Source organism: Danio rerio, chromosome 8 (genome assembly GCF_049306965.1).
Source record: "Danio rerio strain Tuebingen ecotype United States chromosome 8, GRCz12tu, whole genome shotgun sequence".
NCBI lineage: Eukaryota > Metazoa > Chordata > Actinopteri > Cypriniformes > Danionidae > Danio > Danio rerio.
In genome coordinates this window covers 27041548-27063726 of record NC_133183.1, presented here as the reverse complement: position 1 = coordinate 27063726, position 22179 = coordinate 27041548, and the positions used below count along the sequence as shown (strand labels likewise).

The 22179-nt window shown below is 35.1% G+C and overlaps 2 protein-coding genes across 2 annotated transcripts in view; both read right to left on the bottom strand.

The window, feature by feature from the left end:
* gnai3 (guanine nucleotide binding protein (G protein), alpha inhibiting activity polypeptide 3) overlaps positions 1-21682 on the bottom strand; it is an 80200-nt gene extending 58518 nt beyond the window's left edge. Inside the window, exon 1 of the mRNA XM_073908994.1 lies at positions 21438-21682. The gene's annotated coding sequence lies outside the window, so the exon portion shown is untranslated. The remainder of the gene's footprint in view (positions 1-21437) is intronic.
* Positions 1-21682, bottom strand: part of gpr61 (G protein-coupled receptor 61) — a 33228-nt gene extending 11546 nt beyond the window's left edge. The window contains exon 1 of the mRNA XM_073910418.1: positions 21438-21682. The gene's annotated coding sequence lies outside the window, so the exon portion shown is untranslated. The remainder of the gene's footprint in view (positions 1-21437) is intronic.
* Positions 21683-22179: the final 497 nt, after the last annotated feature.

Sequence of the window (22179 nt, the reverse complement as noted above, 5' to 3'; positions counted from 1 at the left end):
CACTTTTCCCATGCAGCTCCCAAACCATCACTCTGTGCAACAAGCTAAACATCATTTACAACTTTACCTGTTATTCACAGCCTATGCAGGCTCAAGTACTAAAGTAGACATCAATGGCGTGCGCAACAACATCCTCTTGGTAGCAAACAAACAGTGCGTCAGCTCACATGTGATTTCATAGCCGCGATTACATTATTACATTTTTTGAAGTTCTCAAAAGAGCAACGAAAAAACTTTTCTTTTTTGCACATCATTGACATGTAAACACCCGTCTTTGTTGTCTTCAAGTCGTCTTCACTCCCTCACTATAAATTACTTTGTGGCTAACTTACAGTTAGTTTGCAGCAAATTTATGGCAAGCAAATTTGCCTAAATACTGTTTTTCTGCAAGTGATACAGTTTGAACTAAATCAATACTGCTCGGCTTTGCATCTTTTTAGGATGTAAGATACTGTATAAAAATGATGAATAGCACCTTTAAAGCCATGAGTGCAAAAGTGAGAGCAGGCACTCAACTGTCACCTCCACCTCAGAGAATCACATCGACACTGAGCCATCTCACAGAAAGAATGACTCATTTATTTATTTGAGTAAACCGGACAAACAGATGAGCCAAATAAACAAATTCGTGATGCATCACTTTCCTCTTAGTTATTAGCATCAGATCAACAATGCCTAATTGCTAGCATATGCTCAATGGATAAAAAAAAACACAATTATGCAATGAGATGGAACTCTCACTGAAGTTCTTGATAAGCTGATTTAGTGCACTATGATCTGCTTCTGATTTAAAGCATTTCTTGCGTTTTAAAAAAATGTAGGTGCATTAGTGACAATGTTTCATTTTAAGTGGCAAAAAGATCTATTGTCAATAATGTAGCCATGTGTCAGTCACTTTTAATACAAGCAGTTTTGCTGCTGGTTGATGCAGCAAATGTGTAGTAAATCCACTGTGAGAAATGATATATTACGTGGACTCCACTAACTGAATTACTTGATTTTTAACACAAATCAGGTTCAAATACTTGCGTTTGTCTCTTTCTTTATTTACCTACTGCACCGTGAATCAGTGGGCAGAGTTAAACAGTTGAGCCACTCAATTACAAGATACACAATACGCTGTTGTTTTAGAACAACAAGAAAGAAGAACAGAGTTCTATAACTTTCATTCACTCATTCATTCATTTTCCTTTGGTTTAGTCTTTATTTCAGAGGACGCCACAGCAGAATAAAACTGCTAACTAGGGCTGCACGATATTTGAAAACTCTGATATTGCGATTTTTATTTTTCTGCAATAAATATTGCAATGTAAATACAGTTACACAAGATAGTTGGATAGCACTATGGAATGTTTTCTGGGGAGCCTAACTGTATTCGAGTATAAAAAAATGAATAATCAAATGCAAAAAACAATATTAAATCGAAAATTTATGTCAATAACAGTGATAAGTTCTGGACTTTTTTACTCTATTATGATCTAAGAGCCAATCACATGGCAGAAAGGTGCAACAAAGGGAATCTAAAAATGTGTTGATATTAGAGATGTATCAAATTTTCAGCCTTTGCAAATTTATCAGACAATATGTTATGCCATTTAATGGACCCTCAAATTTTTGTGGCTTCAGTCATTGTTGAGGTACACTTTTAAATCTGGAAGCGTTAAAAACCTATAGTGAAATATATATCGTCATTGTTCAATGTGGAAAATAATTTTACAGATTGCATTTTTGGCATATCACCCAGCCCTACTTTCCTTTGTCCCATTTCTAGCCCAAATATCTTAACAAAATCTTCAATCAGGTGAAATAGGGGGAAATTTGGAGTTTATATAATAAGTGAAATAATCTTGTTTTTACTTTGAAATGTAGATATTTGGACTAGAAACAAAGACAAAAATTCTAAGTAAGAAAAACATTTGTTTTTATTGTTGCGTAATTCATACAAATACAGTGATTAAACATAATTCTGTAGCTCCTGTTGAACTATAATCCAGACTTAACATGTGACTACTGTAGGCAAAGGGACGATAACCATTTTTAAGATATGCCACGGTTTGGAAAAGTCAAGATTTTAAAACCATCAAAATGTCCTGCTATACTGTTCCTAAGTTAAGTATAAGATTGTTTATTTAAATTTTTCTTTTTTTAGGACAACAGTAACTCCAGCAGAAAAGTTATCCAAAGATGCCACTTTAAATTGAAAAAAAATAAAATAAAATCTGTGTTTTTGAAACTAATGAAGACAGAAGAAACGATTAACGATTTATTTGAATTGTTTATCCTGACATGTTTACTGCTCCAAAATATTGTAAATGGTTCTCAAAATAAAACAAATGGTATTTAAAGGGGAAAAAAATTCTTGTTTTTTAACCAGACATTTAAAAAGGATATATTTTAGAGCATTAATTACAATATCATCAAACCATGATATTTTTTCCAAGGTTATTATACTGTCAGAATCTTGTATCGGCCAATGTCTAGACTATTGCGGATGTGCACATTGCAATATCGATGCTGAAATTATATATTGTGCTACCGCCAACTATTCCAGCATATGGAAGCCCTTCCAGCTGCAACCCAGTAGGGAAACACCCATACACACTCATTCACACACATACACGACAGACAATTTAGTTAACTCAGTTCACCTAAAACACATGTCTTTGGACTGTTGGGAAAACCGAAGCACCTGGAGGAAACTGTAAACGTGAACATGGGGAGAACATGCAAACTTCAAACTGAAATGCCATATGGCCCAGCAGGAACTCGAACCAGCAACCAGTGAAGCCACCCGGCTATCATTTTGAAACTTACAGAATGTTATTAAAGTACAATGTACTTTAATGTGCCCATAGATCAGGGGAATTTTCATATCAATCTAAATGTTGTGCATCACAGAATGGACTTCTGTTTCAAGCCTGCAGTATGACTGTGGGTAAATTGCATTCTACAAAAAAAATGAACATTGAAAAAAACATGAAAGCCATCAAGAAAATCAAGAGACGCTCACCTTACCTTTACCCAAAAATAAAAAAATGTTAATCCAAAAAACCCATTGGAAATCCCCAAGGGAACCCACATCTAATTCTCTTATGGGGTTTAGGGTTGCAAACTGCACTGCTCTATGTATTACTGAACCCTCTTATCTGCGAGAGTAAAACTCACCCAGAGAAGAAATAATAATAAAACCCTTATGAATAATTAATAGAACAATGAACAGGACTGCAGGACTCGCAATAAGACAATTTTATTTGACTCCCAGTCCTTTCAGCGCAAGAAACCACACACGTTTAGCTATCACAACACAAATGCTGTGAATTCTTATAAACAAACAATAAAAAAGACGACTTTAATTGGAGTTTACAGCATGGATTGTGTTAGTGCAACTGCTGTTTTGCCTCTATGTAAGCACGGCACATTGGGAGACCAACTCTGAGACACTGGGGGGGTTGCAAGGCAACGTACTGAGACACTCGAGACCCCTTTCGTTTGAGATCTTGCAACTTTTCGCTCAAGAGAAAACACAGCCACAGGGGCATGGAGATGTTGTTGGCTGATCACGGCAAAACATGACTTGATCTCCTTCTTCGCTTCACTGCCATCCCTTTGTTTGCAGACAAGCAGTACAGCAGCTTACATGAGATCGCGGCATCAATTAATCAATAGATCAATAGCGAGCCGCACGGGAAAGATGCTTGGTGGGCTGGCTGTCGTTGGAGGGATTAATGGAATGGGGAAAGACAACAATAGAAGCGAAACAAGAACACTTGTGTGCGAGCGAGGAGGCAGAGAAAAACAGCAGGCTGAAGGTGTTGAAAAAAAGACAGAAATAGCATATACTTGCTCAACCCGGCAGCACCAATCACGGCAGAGGCAAAATACAATGGTCTCCATGACAACTCAGGAGACCATAGACTCTAGGCTGCCTCTGAGCAATAACAGTCCAAGCATCTCCCTGCGCGACAGCCAGTTATAACGCACTATATTTTTAGCACGCCGCTCCAAAAATAAACACACACACACACACACACGTACATACACGCCCTGTCACTGAGGTATGACTCATCCTCAATATCTTTATCACCAATTATTAGTGTCTGACGGCGATTTTGATGCAATTATAAAAATTCTTCAGATGAAAACACTCAATTATCGATGCATTTCTTTGCAAAAAGCCTGTCTGATAGCAGCAGATGCTTTTATTAAAGCTATTTTATGCATTGGGTTTGGGTAAAATGGCACCTATATTAATGCACCAAATTGATAAAGAATTATAAATATATAAAGAGTAAAGGAATAAAGAGGATATACATTTTAAAACACCAAATAATATTCTGTGAATAGTCTACACATGCTTATTTTTGCACAATAATCTTGTCTGCAGGGGGCACTCTTAGATTAGAGAAATTGGGAAACAGAAGTGAAGGATTGCTACTGGTTTAAAGATGAACATTTTAAAATTATTATTATTATTATTATTATTATTATTATTATTTCTACATGTACATTATAAATGAATATCAGTGAAAAATGCAAAGATTTTAAGTATCAAATCAATAAAAGTGAAGCATTCATTTTTTTGTTTATACTTTAGGTGTTTTGTTTAATTTTTTTCTGATGAAAAAAGACTTTCAGCCATGTATGTAGATACATATTTAGAACAAAAATCAATTTAGCAATATATTTATCATTTATCCAAGTGTGATACTTAAAAACAAATGAAGTAGGGAAATAACTAAATGCCATAAGACTTAAGAAATCTGCAGATTTTTAGCTCTATCATACACCCGACACAATAAGGCGCAAGATGTGTTTGCCACAATGTGTTGTTATTTTCAGACCAGCTCAACCCTTATTTTTCCATTTTCTGCCACATTATTTAAACAGCAAACTCATTTGCGCCTTAAGAGGTGTGTTAAGGCGCATTGTTGCTAATTTGAGGAACTAAAATAGACTGTGCAATAGACCAGCTAAATGCAGGTCAAAGTTGAGCGCAGAGTGCGTTAGTTCTGCACCTCGCTTACACATTGCTTAAAACATGCAGGATGTACAGCAATATGTAAATATATTAACAAATGAAAAAGAATAAAAGGATTAAAATATTACAAAAAATTTTATTTTCTAGCCTACATAAATATAAAAACCATACTTTCATGCCTTCTTCATCTCAGGGGGCTTTTTCAGTTTATTCACAACAACTTGCTTTTGTATAATGTTATTTTTAATAGTAGTATTATTTATAATATGCATATTTATATGTGATTAATTAAAAACTAGTTAGATTTTTCCACCTGTCAGGTTTTGGACCATATGGAGCACGTGTGTAAGAATGGCACGTGTGCTTGGATTTTTTTTGCCACACTTATTATTATTTATTGTTATTATTGTTAATTTATTTGTTTGCTGGAAACTAGAACTGAATTTAGAAATAGTTTTGAAACAAATCTTTGCGCTTAACACACAAAATTAATTGTGTAGGCCAACGGATGTCTTCAGTGGAGTGTACAACACCGTTATCCATGAAAAAGAGAAAGAGAAAGTAAATGCCAATTGGAGGACGCTCGTTCTTTATCCTCGTGCAGCAGATGATTTGTTTAACTGTTTGCTCATAGTAAAGCGTTTCGTTTTTCCACTTACAAAGTCTGCAATGTAAATAGCAAATGCCTCATGGCGTGACGCAACTGACTCTTAAAGGGAATGGGAGATGAGACTTATTGAACTTATTAAGATAATAAGCACAACCTTGTTAGTCCATGCGCTGCGCAAAAGTGGATTCGACAAGCCCTTAATGGGTTTGCGCCTTGCGCTTTAGAGTTTGCGCCTAGATCGTTAAAATAGAGCCCTATGTATTTACTTGTGTAAATGTGTTTGAATTTAAATTTATTCAGTTTTTAAAATAATATCACTAATATTATTGTGGTATAATTATAGTAATATTAAAATATTCATTTGATTTATGTACAAGACAGTTTGTAAAGTAATATTTTTGTCTTTCAGTAGATATATTACATGAGAGACTTGCTTTGTTTACCAAATAAGTGGATCTAATAAGATTTGCCTTGTAAACATTAAATAAAAGTTAAAAATGTATTATATTTTATTTCATATATTAACTTTTTTGTTATGATACTCCTAAAATCATTCCATATAAATCTGCAAATGTTTTACAAAATTCTCCACAGAAATAGTAAAAAATGTCCGCAGATTCAGTCTGGCCCTAATCATGCGTAATTACCAGCCTTTTTACAGTTTCTTGATTTTCCTTAAGATTTGCAATTTGCACATTCGGGAAGAAAATAACACGTATAACACTGTTAAACACTGTTATAACAATGTAAAACAATATTAAAAGTTGATAGTGTGTTCATCTGAGTATTTTAGAAATCATTAAATGGCAATGTTAAATTGGTAGTTCATCCAAAAATGAAAATTCTGACATCAGTTAGTCATTTACAAAAGCTAATCATTTGGAGAATGTTGGAAACCTGTAACCATTGACATCTATAGGAAAAACAACTACTATGAAAGTCAATGTTGATTATAGGTTTTAACATTCTTGGGTGAGGATGCTTCTGATTTGATTAGATGTCATTTGCATCCTGTTATGCCAGTGCACCACTGCAGTAAACACATCTTCCATTATTTAGGCTAACTATTCACTGATTGACTGATCAATCGATTGACTGATTGGTCATTTACAAGACAATCAATCATGGAATTTGTTCCATGAATCTAGTTCAGAGATACTAAACATGAATTCGAGCTAGAAGCTTCTTATTTTTCTTTGATTTATGAGAAATTTACCAACAGTAATATCCTGAGATCCAAACTGCTCTGAAGCTTGCGTAATTACGTTATTAATTAATTCATGAATTGTTTTTTGTGAGAAACTCGTGTACAAATATGAAATAATAATCAATCTAATTATTATAGTTAATGAGACGTGTTGTGCTGTTGTGTGTTTTCTTCATATTGCACATTCAGTCTTGTTGATGTTTTAAAATACAAACATTAGTTAAAAATACCTGCCAGCAAAAAATGCCCTTTTAATGATCTTTTTTTTATTTATTTATTTATTTCCCATTAAAATACTCTTCCCACTTTCCTATACCTTCAAATAAATAGTCAGTTTTCATCCTGGACTCTCACATGGAGGAATAGCAGTGGGGCAGTAATTAGACTCCAGGATGTGGTTAGTGATGGCTTTAAGACGACTCATAGCGGTGAAGAGAACAGCTCCTCTCTTGTTCTGACCTACTTACTGTTTCTTGAGAGCAGGAAAGTGCACCATATTTCAACATATACGAACACAGAGGAACACACACACACACACACAATCCCCTGCTGGTCAGATGGACTTTTACACATTCTCCCATCTTTCTAGCATGCACTCAGATACTGTGCGTCCTCTTCCCTCAAAGGGACATCATGCACTTTATTTTTTGAAAAGTCATCCTGACCCACTAGGTGTGATAAAACTACCTAGTTTGATCACTATACTTTTGTATAAACAAGTGTAAAATATAAATTGTACTCTTATTTAGGTTAAAAACTTTACTATATATATATATATATATATATATATATATATATATATATATATATATATATATATATATATATATATATATATATATATATATATATAATTAAAGAGCCCCCAATGCATTAAAAAGAGCCATATTTTGGTTTTGGATGTCTCCAATGACAGATTGATATGCATGCAAAATCAAAAAAACACTTTCATTGTCTTATAATATGAATTTATTTTTACCTAATTATCTTAACGACTCCTATATGATTTGATCAGCAATTCTTTGGTTCCCAAACCCCTCTGTAGCGCAATGTTAATCTGCGCTGGGATACAATGACCCAGTCTGTTGGGTCGACTGTGTTCAGCGCAGGACATCAACATTATTAAAGTAGTCTGAGTGCAGAGTATATATGTGAGCCCAATGCATATTCTTAACCATGACACACATTTAGTATTAATCCACACAGTGGATTTTGAAACTTGACTGCAGCACGTGTGTTTAAATCCACAAAAAAAGCATCACGCGTCTCATTTTCAACAGACGCGATATAAAAATACAAAAAAAGTCAACCAGATAAACTACAAGCCACGCTCAGAAGAAACTGATCCATGAACTGTTTACTGTAAAGTTCCTGTCAAGCTTCCCATACAAGGTCCCATACATCAACAGGGTATATGCAGGAATCCTAAAGATAATTTCAATACCTTTTAAAAGACCTTCTCAGAATATTTTAAAGCATCATCGCCACTTAAAGTTCTAATCAGTATCAAACCTTTAACCTTTAACCTTTAACCTAACCTTTAACCAATCGCATGGATCGAGTATGCCACTGTTAATATTAGGAGAAAAATAATTATATTTATGCTTGTTTGGAGTCAAGCACTTTGGACAACTCTTGAACAAATTTAAGACCTCACTGGACACTGCATGGAGGGCCATTTTCAAAAACCCATAATAGGGGCTCTTTAATTACAGTACTACACCAATGTATCAATCCACAATATTTATTTATTTATTTAAAATATCAGCAAAACAGCTATCGATTGCATAAAATATGTTTTTGAAACATCATCAACATTATAACAAATTCCAGTGACAATATATATGTGTATATATGCATGTAATGTTATATATAGTGACTATAAATACAGAAGAAGAATGATGCTTCTGTTTGCAAGTTGCATGGTTTAGCAGAGGGCAAATGTCATTCAACAAAACAGTTTTCAGCATTATATATAATGCCACTAATAAGTGTTAAAAGGGCACATTTTCAGTCTGCATGGGAGTCGGTGTAATTATTTTAATTGGTTTTTATAGAGCAGGCAGTGCTTCCATTGGCAACATTTAAAGCCCAGGGGAGGCTGTGTGAAGTCCGCAGGATTGCACTCACTGCATTAAAGCCTGAGCAACACAGAGAAACTGTAATTATACAAAACTGGGAAAAGACAAGGCCTGGGGTCTGCACTCCTGTCACAGAGATAATAACCATTATTAATAAATAAGATCAGCAGTCTGTAGCACTGGATTATTCAGCTTCGACATGCACACTAGAGAAAGACTCTAGGGAATATGTTGCATTTCAATTAATCAATCATCTGCTCCAGATTAAAAATGATATAGAGTTTCCTCAAATCTGTTCTAAGTTTTTGTTTTTAATTTAGGAATTGGTTTGGATGAAACAAAAAATATTTAGGGCTATAACTGAAACTTAAAATTGCTCAAGAATTTCAAAATACAGACAGCAGGTGGCGCTCAAGGCTAGATTTTAACACAAATGCTTACGATGAAAATTTGACAAAGTTGTGTAAGTTGGTCTTTCTGTCACAAGATCAACACAGGTCTGTCAATAATTTTAATAAAGCAATTAAAATAAATTGTTTTATAATTAATAAAACAATTAGAAATCAGAAATAAGTAATTACTAGAGGTGTGAACCTTACACTGGTCTCACGGTTCGATTCGCTCTTCACCGATGATGACACAGATAAATGGCAGGGGCAATCGAACCCAGAAAGAGAGAGAGAGAGAGAAAGAAATGGAGTTTACTTTCATTTTCTCAATCGCGGTGAAACAGCGCTTCTGCTGTACTTTAGTGTCAGTGAAAGACTGTCCATCAAACAATCACACAGTGAATTGTGCAGAGTTTCTGTGTTTTTAAGCAGTTACAGTGTTTTAATTACTCGAGTTCGCCTCCCTCACCATAGTAAGCTACTGTGACATAGCGCATATGAGATAAATGACATCAGTACGTAAAAACCAGTTGTGATCTATTACTGAACCAATACTAAATTGTCCGCCTCTGCATCGCAGTGCACAGAGGAAACAATTCATTTTGACACCGTTAGTAACAGACATGCTATATGTTATGCTAAATAAATTATTAAAAATTATAGTTCGACAAACTTTATTAAATAAAAAAACTAATTAACATACTTTCAACAACAGTCACACATTTCACTTAATGAAGAATTAAAATAAAATAAATGATTTCCCGTATATAGAATAAAATAAGTTGTAATAGACTAATGAAAACAAGATAACAAGCAATAGTGAAGCTTTTCTTGCTTATTGTTTTCTTTAAGATGAGCTATTATGACGTTCACTCATGGGTGATTCATATTCATTTACCATATTATGGGGGTTGCCAAGGTTGTTCATCAAAAAAAGGAACAAAACAAAGCAGCATTTAGTACCATTAATTGTTGATCAACACCCGAATAATGCACATCATATGTAAATATTTGAGAAATGTAGCAAAAGTATATTTGGCCTCTATGTGTTCCTTTTTGACTTGATTTGTTTACTTACTATGTCAAACTTATTCATTGCTAAATAACCAGTCACAGCAATCGGAAGACACCTCGAAACCGATTCGACTGGCTGAATCAGGCCAAAGCAATCCACTGTTAACCAGACGAGATGTGACTCACCATATATATATATATATATATATATATATATATATATATATATATATATATATATATATATATATATATATATATATGGTGAGTCACATCTCGTCTGGTTAACAGTGGATTGCTTTGGCCTGATTCAGTATATATATATATATATATATATACAGGGTTCGAAATTAACTTTTTTACTTGGTAGCACCGGTGCTCCCAACTTCAAATATTTAGGAGCACCAAAAAATTTTTAGGAGCGTCAGAGAAAATTTAGGAGCACCCACCAAAAATGAATGAGCACAGCTGCAAATTGTTTTTTAAGAGATTTATTGTATTTTAAAACAACATTAATAGGACTGACAAAAACCAGAAACAACTATCTAACTAATGCTGCGAAGACATTGATATTTGTGTGCAATTATTCCAAAATGAATTCCTATTAGGCTATAGAATATAAATGATGATAAAAAATGACAATAATAGTAACAATGAATTATATTTCTCATTATGATACTGCCTTGAATGTGCATGAATGTAGGTTATCTGCTATAAAAAGTCTGTTACTTTATGAAAAATAATTGTTTAGTTAGCATCAAACAAAAATGAAGCATTGCAGTAAGAAATATTTATTTTGTACTGCTGTTTTTATATGCATGTCAATTTAATAAATAATATTTCTGCTACAAAACAAACAAAAGATTATAATAAATCATTCAATTCAATGATGAAAGCTGCAAAGCAGTCATCAGTAAATAAATAAAAAATAATATACACCTCAAAAAAAGAATAGACAAAAGAAAGTAAGTAAAGTCTCACTTCTATTACTCTTTAAAAGTTTTGGTTTCAGTTTGTGTCAATTTAAAGGTTCAGTCTGAGCTGATCTTCATTTTTCTGTGTTTGTGGAAAAGCTGGAGAGTCAGCCGACCCAATTTATGAGCACGCAGAGCAGGATTCTTGCGCTAACCATTGGCGCAATACCGGTCTTTGCTATGAGCCGCAGTTTCAGTGTAAACTTAGTAAAGGCGAGCTTCTTTGGCGATGATATGTACAGTATTAGATTTGACTTTTAGCGGACATTTGCGCTGAACACCCAGTGAATGCAAAGCATGGAGATTCGGGCACCTTCTCCAAGAAGCGCGTACTCGATTGATCTGTGACGTGACGTGTCATGATCGCTTTCATCTGCGCCTCAACTTTAGGTGGGGTTTGCAAACCTGTGTGCTTTAAGTTTTTACTCTTCAGCCGTTTGCATTTCCCGTGGTCATAAAAGCTCCTTCCCTGTCATCTGACAGCGGAATACCTTGAGTGAATGACAGCTAATATGAACCAATATAGCTGCAGGGAAGAGCGATTCAGCACGTTTTTACAAAAAATCAAAACAGGTCGCACTACAACCATTATCTGCAGTCGCACTAATGCACCCAAATATATTATGAGGTCGCATAGATTAATTTTCGGGCGCATATGCGACCAAAATGGTCGCAATTTTGAGCCCTGATATATATATGTATATATATATATATATATATATATATATATATATATATATATATATATATATATATATATATATATATATGTATATATACATATATATATATATATATATATATATATATATATATGTATATATATATATATATATATATATATATATATATATATATATATATATATATATATATATATATGTATGTATATATATATATATGTATGTATATATATATATATATATATATATATATATATATATATATATATATATATATATATATATATATATATTCACCATCATCTACAAAATCCATAAACCAAATCCACACATTAGCAGAATTTCCATGTAGTCAATCTACAGTGACTGAATCTATCGGCGAGTGTTGTAGAGAAGTGACTCAATCGTTTGGAGTGGACAGGTGAACAGTAACAACTGTATCAACAAGTATGTCAAGCTTTTTTTAATGAGACAATGCTCTCAGAAAGAACTGAATTGAGAGGCCAGAGAATACCATATGACCAAAGAGTGGAAGATCAATCCACCTGAATAGCGGAGACACCTTAAGATGAATCTAAAGAGTTTCTCATTGAATTCCCTCTCAAAGAATCAGATCCTCAGAGCATTATAATTATCTGAGGCACTTCACTTCTCACATGAGTGACTCCATACATTGCGTGTAAACACTAAGGCAGTCATCAGGAGATTCTCAACAATCCTCATATTTATTTATGAGTCCATGTTAAGCTCTGCACAATTCTGCATCACATTACCTCCCCTAAAAACAGGATATTATGGAGTGCTAAAATTCAATATGTTAAATTGTTCTCTGATATCTATATAGTAGGTATGTGGCTTAGCTAAGTTCCAAATCTTTTAATTCCTGTGGTTATAAGCAGGGCTTTACATTAACACCCGTCAACCCGCCTGACTGACAAAAATAACTGTGTTCACGCGAACAAAACAGCAAAAAGGAAAGTAAATACCCAACGAGAGCATGATCACTCGCACGCACAGGTGATGTGATGCGTGCTACTGTTAAAAAGCGAGCGTGCACCCGTTTGCTAACGTGAAGCAACCGAGGAAGCGCAACTGGTGCAATTGGTTCCCTCTAAAATAGACTGGACAAAGAGCCATGATCATGCACCCACAATCCTGCTGCTTTCAAGAGCTCAAGATTTAAAAAAAATACACATATTATTTTGTAAGCAGCAGAAGTCACAGCTTTCATTTTAATTATTCCTCGAACAGATTATTAACAGGCCTATATTTACCGTGTGCACATGATCATCCTTTCATTATCAAACACGGTATGTTTCACCAGCTTTCTTTTGCTTACATTTATTTTTGTTAATATGGTTAAATTATATTTTTTTCACAATAACATTGCTTTAATGGGAGATTACTCCCCGTTTATGTGTAGTTCACTGGTGATCTGGGACTTTAAGCCAGGACCGTTTACTGTGCATATTTTAGATACATGACATTAATTCCTTTTTTAATGTAATGTTTTTTGATGAAATGTTTTGCTGAATTAAAAATTGCACCTGCAAAGCTATATTTTCCTTGTTTTGACACAAACAAATTGTGGCGAAGAAATACTTATTTCAGTATAAATAAGGTCAGAGATAAATTTGGTAAATCCTTGATTTTGAGCTCTGAAAAGTCATGCAAAATAAAAACTGATTGCATTGCGACAATCCGTTTGCTCATGCACACTGAGCAAGCTAATACACAATGCACACAAGGTTAAATTTCACAATATACATGATGAACTAACAAAAGATGCGGTTAATCAGATTGTATGCCTCTTCAGGGTGGTGCTAAATAAATGTGTAATCTGTAAATCCACCATTTTGCGTTCTATCAAGCTGTGGACTCTCTGTAGTCATGCATAAAACTGCCCCTTTTAAGTCTCCCTGCCTCTCCTCTTTAAAATAAAAGACCTACATACATAGTACATTTAATATAAGCTTAGATAAACTACAAGGAAAAAATAATCATTGTTGTAATCTCATTAAGAAACGTTGTGGTCAATCCAACACAGTCTGAAGCATGCATATTAATGATCCCTTGGTTTTCACCAATATTTTACACTCATGGGATCCACATGAGATTATAGAAACAATGATGTTTGAGGATCATGTTAATACAATGTACTTTCCATTAGGGCTGCACCATTAATTGAAAAAAGATCACAATCTTGATTCGACTTCCCACATGATCTTAATCCAGCATCTCTATGATTTAGCCAATTAAATTTTCAAGTTCGGCAGAAGCATAAATGAGGTTGCACAAGTCTTCACATTGTTTTAATTACATTGCTCAGCAACATGGACACTTCCAAAAGGCTTTGAAAGACTTACATATTATAATTCATGCAAATATGTCATTTCTGTCTAATTGTAATAAAGTATTCGCGGCCGCGAGATCACACATAAGCTGACGCACTGTTTGTTTACTACTGAGAGGATGCACATATGCCTGTGAATGATGTCTACTTTAGTGAACAGAACCTGCATAGGCTGTAAAAAACAGATAAAGTTGTAAATAATGTTCCATTTGTTGCAGAGTGATCATTTAAGAGCCAAGCGGGAAGTGTAATTTACATGTATGTTTTTTTTCTTCGCAAAGTGAAGACAGCCATGACATGAGCACACTCGCCAGTGAAAGTGAACCTGAAAGTGTACTTATCATTTTATTGATCATATCGCATTTGTATGACAAGCATTTGATATGTTTTATCTTTCATAGCAAACACAAAGTGCAGTGCATGAAAATTAATGTTTAACAGTGTCAGTATAACTAATCTGGCCTATATAATGTTGAATATAATGCAAGAGAGAATCCGATAATGACAAGTGTGAAAAATAAATTGTCTAATGATGTTGTCAATAACTACAAGCATTGCATGTGTAAATAAGTAAAGTCTATGTGTGGGAAGCACTGGATCTACTGCTGCAATGATTTCCAATTAAATATTTCATCAATACATAGACGCCCATACAAGTATTTTATATTTCTGTATAAAATTAATTTCTATATAAAAATGTTGTGATTATTTTGAAATAGCCAGCTGTGATCATGTTTTAAAACTGTGGCAAACCAAAATCAACAACAGTAATACTGTGAAATATTATTATAATTCTAAAATATCTTAACAATTTTAAAAATTTTATATTTTAAAAAATATGATTACTTTGGTCTTCGGCATCACACATTATCCTTCAGGAATCCTTTTCTAATTTACTAACCCTTGGTAGTGGTGGCATGAGATCACAGTCTTTTCTGTAGAGCTAAATTTGAGGCACCGAAATGAATACAGAAAATAAATAAATAGCCAAAAAACAAGATATTCCAGTGGCGTAAATTTGAGCACTGCAGAAAGAAAAGAGCTCATCTCACATTCTGACTGTAATGGAGAGAAAATGAGCACTAACATCATTAGCCATTGTGTTTATTGGGACTGCGTTTCAATGCTTTTAGCCTCTATCCAAAGGCCTGTAAGATGAGTACGATGGGAAATGTTTGCTGAGACTTTGGCCAGAGATGACAAACAGAGCTACAGTATATGCTCTGTTTAATACTGTGATGACTATTCCACCTGGCTTGTGTCCTCTTAAATCCCTACCTGAGGGTATGATCAGGTTACCAGAATGACTGAATTTAGTTTAGTGCTACACAGGGATGTGATCTAACAAACTGAATGTCTTGGATGACTGTGCACTTCTAAATCTGCCTGCACTACTTAACTGTTCTCCAGAGGGCGCCAATGTTTACATCATGCTAAAGATTGCAGATACTGCATTAAATCCTGAAAAACCCCCAGCAACTAAGAGCAACTGTGCTTCAAATGATTGAAGTAATGAGAAAATGCATACATGCCTGTAATTTTAACATTTTCTTAAAGGGATAGTTTACCTAAAATTTAAATTTGCTGTTCATTTATTCACACTGTGGATATGTAGGTGATTTATAACATATAATATAACTTATTATATTTTATTAATTTACATTATTTATAATTAAAACTGATATTAAGCAAAAGACACAAGGTATGTTTCATATTTTTTAATGAAATAAAAGGATGCAGTTATGTTGTAGGCTCTGTAGGCTCTGTATGTTAAATATACAGTAAAGATGACGGTCATGTAAATATGTAGATACACAACGCCTTAACATTTCTAGTGTCTGTAAAGTTGTTATTATCAAAATGAACAGAGACAATTCCTTAAATCATGCTTTCATTTTACTGTTAAGATAGTAAATCAACAAAGCCAGGGTGCATGACGTTATAAAGTACACCGTTTACTTTGAAGATTTAACCGACATGTCCTCAGGAGTTTGTTTTCCATATCAAACTTGCGAAGTTTGAACTTACAAGGAAGGATGCAAGACTGAACTTTGTATTCTTAATATTGAGAAAAAGCCACAATCAGATGTAAATGTCTGCAGCCACGCCTCCGTTTTTAGATGTCTCCATTTTAAATTGGAGCGGTTTGGACCAATTGGAGCGGTTTTGAGATCGGCCGCAACTTGACGTAGAAGTGCGGTCCCCCTACCACCAATATTGATTGACAGGTGCGCATTACCATATCCTCAATTTGTTGTTTCACGTCCGCCATTTTCAACATGTGAGTCAAAGCAATGTCACCAAAGGAACACCCTTGCTCTATTTTTAGATGTAAGGCTCATTGGGCTCAACACAAGATCAACATTCACCACATGATTGCTGTCATCGGCGCCATTGTTTGAAAGTTTAGGTGGGTTTGCAAACAGGTGTACTTTTCATTGCGTCTTCCTTAAACTTTAGCCGTTTGCATTTCCTGCAATCACACAAGCTCTGTCATCTTAACTAGGTGCAGTTGGAAAGTGCAAGCTCTTTGCCTTACGTGCGCGTCCTTCCATTGGAAATAATGAACTTGCCTTAAGCAGGTCGCACACCAGAAGCACCGCTCGGCAACATGCAGCACCATGCATTTTAGGATTCTATACATAGGTTTCTTTCAGGGTACACACAATGGCGCTGCAAATCGGCGTCTGTCCGCGGCGCCCAGCCACGACTCAGGACACTGTACATATTTCTGCCGCGCCACAGAGCGCCATCTGATTAGTTTCATTTTATATAACATGCGAATGTGCACTTCTGGTGATCTGTGTTGTGGCTCTGAGCGGCGCATCCGGTGTGTGATGACCTTTAGTTATAGCCTCAGTCAAAGTTAATTCGGTGTGTGTGGTAATTAGTCTTGGTGTACAAGCTCGGAACTTTAAACTAGCACACAGTTGGCTGCAAAACTATAAAGACACAAATGATTTTGTACTCTCTGCTTGGTCTGTGTCCGAGTTGTACATGCTGAATGCTGGTCCTCTCACTCATGTTGCTTCTCCCTGTCTGCCTGTCTGTTGCCATACACAAAGCGGGGGAGCTCTTGGCTCCACCCCCTTGTTAAGTTGGGCCGGAAGTCAAAACTAATTTTCATGTGAAGCAACACACCCCTAAAACAACGACCTGTATACACGCTACCAAAGAGACACTTTTTAACACGTTATAATAAAAAAATCTGAATTACTCGGAAGTCTTAAAAAAAAGAAGAAAATCTTTAAAAAAGGGGTAAACTAGGTGCTCTTTAAATCTGAAAAGGCCTCTTTAGCGTTTCCAAAACGCTCCAATTTTAAGGCTCGAAAACTTGAGGGTATTGTGGACGGAAGCTGTAACCGTATCTAAACTTATGCATTTTAAAACTAAAACTTTTTTGTCTAAACAGCCTTAGGTCTTAGCTCATCTGCATGTTTATCGTCCTCATCAGGGTCTCAACCTGACTGCAGTTCATCATCATACCTCACTTAAGTGGGCAAATGCTCACATTCACTGACGTCTGGCACTTAGAAGAGGTGTTTTCTTCACAGATGAATCCTGGTATTTACTGTGCAAGGCAGATGGCAGACAGTGTGTATGACGTTGTTTGGATGAGTGGTTTGCTGATGTCAAAGTTGTGGCCCATGGTGGCATTAGGGTTATGGTATTGACAGGCGTAAGTTATGAACAACAAACACAGCTGATTGTTATTGATGGCATTTTAAATGCACAGTGATACCGCAACAAGATCCTTAGTCACATTGTTGTGCCATTCATTCACAAAAACCGCCTCATGTTGCAGCATGGCGGCTCTACGTAGGATGAGAACACAATGCCTTGAAGCTTAAAATATCACAGGTTCTTTCATGGCCAGCAAACTCACCAGACATGTCACCCATTAAGTGACTTTGGGATGTGCTGAATTGCTCTGAATCTGAATTTATGACAGCATGTTCCAGTTTCTGCCAATATCCAGCAACTTCACACAGCCATTGACGAGGACCAACATAGTCCAGAGGCCACAATCAAAACCTGACTGACTCTATGTCAAGAAGATGTGTTGCACTGCATGAGGTAAATCACACCAGATACTGACTGGTTTCTGCCTTAAATTTACATTTATTAATTTACCAGAGGCTTTATTCAAAGGCAAATTACAAATGAGAAGAAAAGAAGCACTTGAAACAAACTATTGCAAAATCTTGAATGACTACAAATTAAGTAAATTAAGTTAATTAATTAAGTAAAACACTCTCAAAGCACAGTCATTTTTCTATAATTATGTAAGCAGGAGGTATTACTTTAGCAATAAGCAGCAGGAGCACTAAATGTGTCTTTTCAACCTGTACTTGTGTTTAATATGACTGCAGTGTCCTTGGTTGAGAGTTACAGCATCCCGAGTGATTTAACTGCGCACTGCAGCAGGGCACGACCCCATCCTAAATTCTGCATGGTGTTTCATCCTGTTCGTTTATTGGCTTCTTTTGACTAATGAGCTGTTAAAAAACAGGCCTATTCTCAAAATGCCATCAATGCCTGGAAGCATCAAGATCACCACAGGGCACTAAAGGGGATAAGTTTGACCTACATTTGGTGACAACCTTGCAAACTGCCAGATAGTTATTTATAAGCACTACAATAAGGAGGAGAAAACTTCCAAATATGCATTATTATTATAAATTAGCTGTGTGTGCGGCTTAATGTTTTTATGAAAACACTGATTATTTCTTCAATTAATAGAAAGAAAAGCATTAAATAAATACCAAATATTTTGTTGATAATCAATTTTAAATGTATTTAGTCACAATTGTACAATATACTGTCTTTGTTGAATGAAAGTATTAACCCAATTTGGTATTGTTCGATGTCTAATATGAAACATTGTGATGGAAGATGGCATCATTGTCGTAGGCGGCAATAAGTTAATAATTTATGATTAATTAATTAATTCAAAGTGAATTAATTATTTGTAGACTACTATTTCAACTACCTGACCTGCATGGCCTTTGTTTACCCATAAACAAATCATAAATAAATAAAGATCGGTTACACACAAATCACCACCAGACAGTCAATTACTTTTTCCGCAGAACTCAGGGATGAATAGAGGCAGAGTGATCTGTGTCTTTATAATGGCATCAACAAACATGGTTGGTAAAAAAGTTGAACAACCAACAGTATCTGAGGTTTTCACTTAAATTACTAAGTACTAGCGGGAATGCAAAAGATTGAAGCAGAGTACTGACGTGGTGACACGTTACCTGATAGATTCAAAAGATGGAAGAGTCGTTAGATAAAGACAAAATGATTTAAATATCACATTTAACAATTATAGTGAGACGCGATCTAGTGGTACATCCTTGATAAACTGTCCGACATACACTGCTCTCCGGGGTTTTATGCTCAAAGCACCTGTTAACTGCTGGAGCTCAGACATGCGCAAATGCTGCAGCGCATGGCAGAGTGTGTGTGTGTGTGGTAATATTTTCAGAAATGCTAGATGAAATGCCAGTGTAAACGTGGACTGTTTTAGTTTTAAAATGCTATTTTAAAACTAAGACGTATAAGTGTAAACAGGGCCTAAGTGTGTATTTTTCACGAGCGGGTTGCTGCTGCGATGGGGGGAGGGCAGAGGATTGCAAAGCCGACTCAGCGTCGTGATGTCTATCGGCTATCGTCGATGGACGATGGCAACGTCTATCAACCCAACCCTACAGTACATACCAGTAAAAACATACTTGACATTTGTTTTTGCTTCAAATGTAATGACTTTTCCTAATTTAATGTGGATAACTCTGTTGACAAAATTAACATGGACATTTTTTTCAATGTCCTGTCATTTTATAATCAGGGTGTTCGTAGCAGTCATTTAGTGAGATTTTATGGTGATTTGCCAATTTGTCAATGGGTAATATAGATAAGGGGCAGGGAGTGGGGGAGGCAGGATTGGGTTATTACTAGGGCTATTTAAGAAGTCAACTATGACATAAATTACTTTGCACAAGTCTTTTAATTAAAAATAAATAAAGATTTGGCCCCAAAGGTTTAAATGTGTTACAGAATTATGGGTTAATAGGAGAGTTAATTCCTTTCACAAAATAAAACATCTAAACATAACCTTGTAAAGACTGTAAAATAAACTAACTATATGGAAAAAAACTTGAATAAATAAATAGCATTATTTTCTAAAGATGGACAATATTGCTATTCAAAATTCTCAGAAAAGGCAAGAAATATTAAACATTTCTTTTTATAAATGCAACCAATTAAAACACAATGAAACAGTTTGTCATATCTATCATATTATGATGCAGCTATTTTCTTCCAGGGATCAAAAATTTTGTATTATGACAAAAAACAAAGTTTGATATTTAACACCATGTAAAAAAAAAAAAAAAAACATGTTTTTGATACTACAAAGGATGATTTTAGCTAGCAGGAGTTAAGTTATTCTGTTGCATTGAAGTCAGGGTTAAATCGACTGCAGGCTTGATGAACAGATCTTTCAGCACAAAGACCCAAGGTTATTGGCAGCCTGCTACATTTTATTACCTGAATCGTGAGGTTGTTGTGTAGTAGTAATGATTACAGTTCCACCTTGCAGGCATATTTTTTTATTATTATCTGCAGTAAACATGTTTAATCTTAATGCGGAATGTATGTTATTTTATGAATACCAACCATCAATACAACTACATACAGCAATGAAAGGGAAGGGGGAGAACACATCAATTACAAAACAATTAATAACAAGGCACATAATGCAATAGAAATCTGAAATCTATAGCATATTTGTTTATGTGTGTGTGTGTGTGTGTGTGTGTGTGTGTGTGTGTGTGTAAGAGAGAGGAGAGAGACAGCTAGTCTAGAGGAGTGTGGAAGTTCTCACTTTAGATAGATGTTGGCTGCTTATTATAAACACTATGCCAGCATGCAGGAGAACACCAGCTGTTTTCTCTCAAACCTACCAGTCACATCCAGTCATCTGGCCTAAGTGAGTTTGATAACCTAACTGTAGAATGGCCCTGGGGCAAATATCTTAAAACGAACAATGACAAAGACTTACAAATTTGGGCAAAACAGCAGCCTACGGATTGTAAAGTAAACTGAACAAATAGAAAATGCTGTCGTTTGACGTTACTCACCCTGACCTTGCTCCAAACGATGACATTACATGAATGGCGTTTCTCGCTGTTCAAACGCACTAAAAAGTAGTGCATGTGTTGTCCTGTAAGTTATCCAAAGCTTCCGAAGTTGTACAATAAAATATGTGGATAAAAGACCGAGATTTTAATTTGTAATATGTAACGTTATCTACAATTAAAAATCGCGTGTGTGATTGATTGTGGCGCGATTCAAACTGACAATTTTTTCAGGGTTGCCAGGTCCTGGAGAAATGTTCACCAAAAACGCTTTACCATTCTGTTTGGATGATTTCAGTTAACCATATTTTAAACATTTTGTGTATGCAGTATGCCCATGACATGGTATAATTATTATTTAATTTGTTTATTTTATATTCATTTAAAACAATCATTTGAATTATCATTTCGTTCTTTTTTACATTTGTCTTAGATAAGCATGTTCAAATATCGTTCTAGTAGGCTCATACGATACGTGAAAAAGATTTTCTCAAACACAAAAAATTTAGCAATGTTAATAAATGTGATTTTTTATTGATCCGGCCCGGCTGCATTTTAAGTGTAAAACGTACACTACAGTGCAGTACCACTTACTGCTTACCTCTGTATGGACTGCTTTATGTTTGGCGTGATTGCTCAGTAGCAGTTCCAGAAACCAGGTAAAACTAACCCCATAAAAGCAGTGTGAGATCACAATAAAAGCACTTCGGAAGGACTTTGGTTGTTTTCCTAAACTAATCAGAAA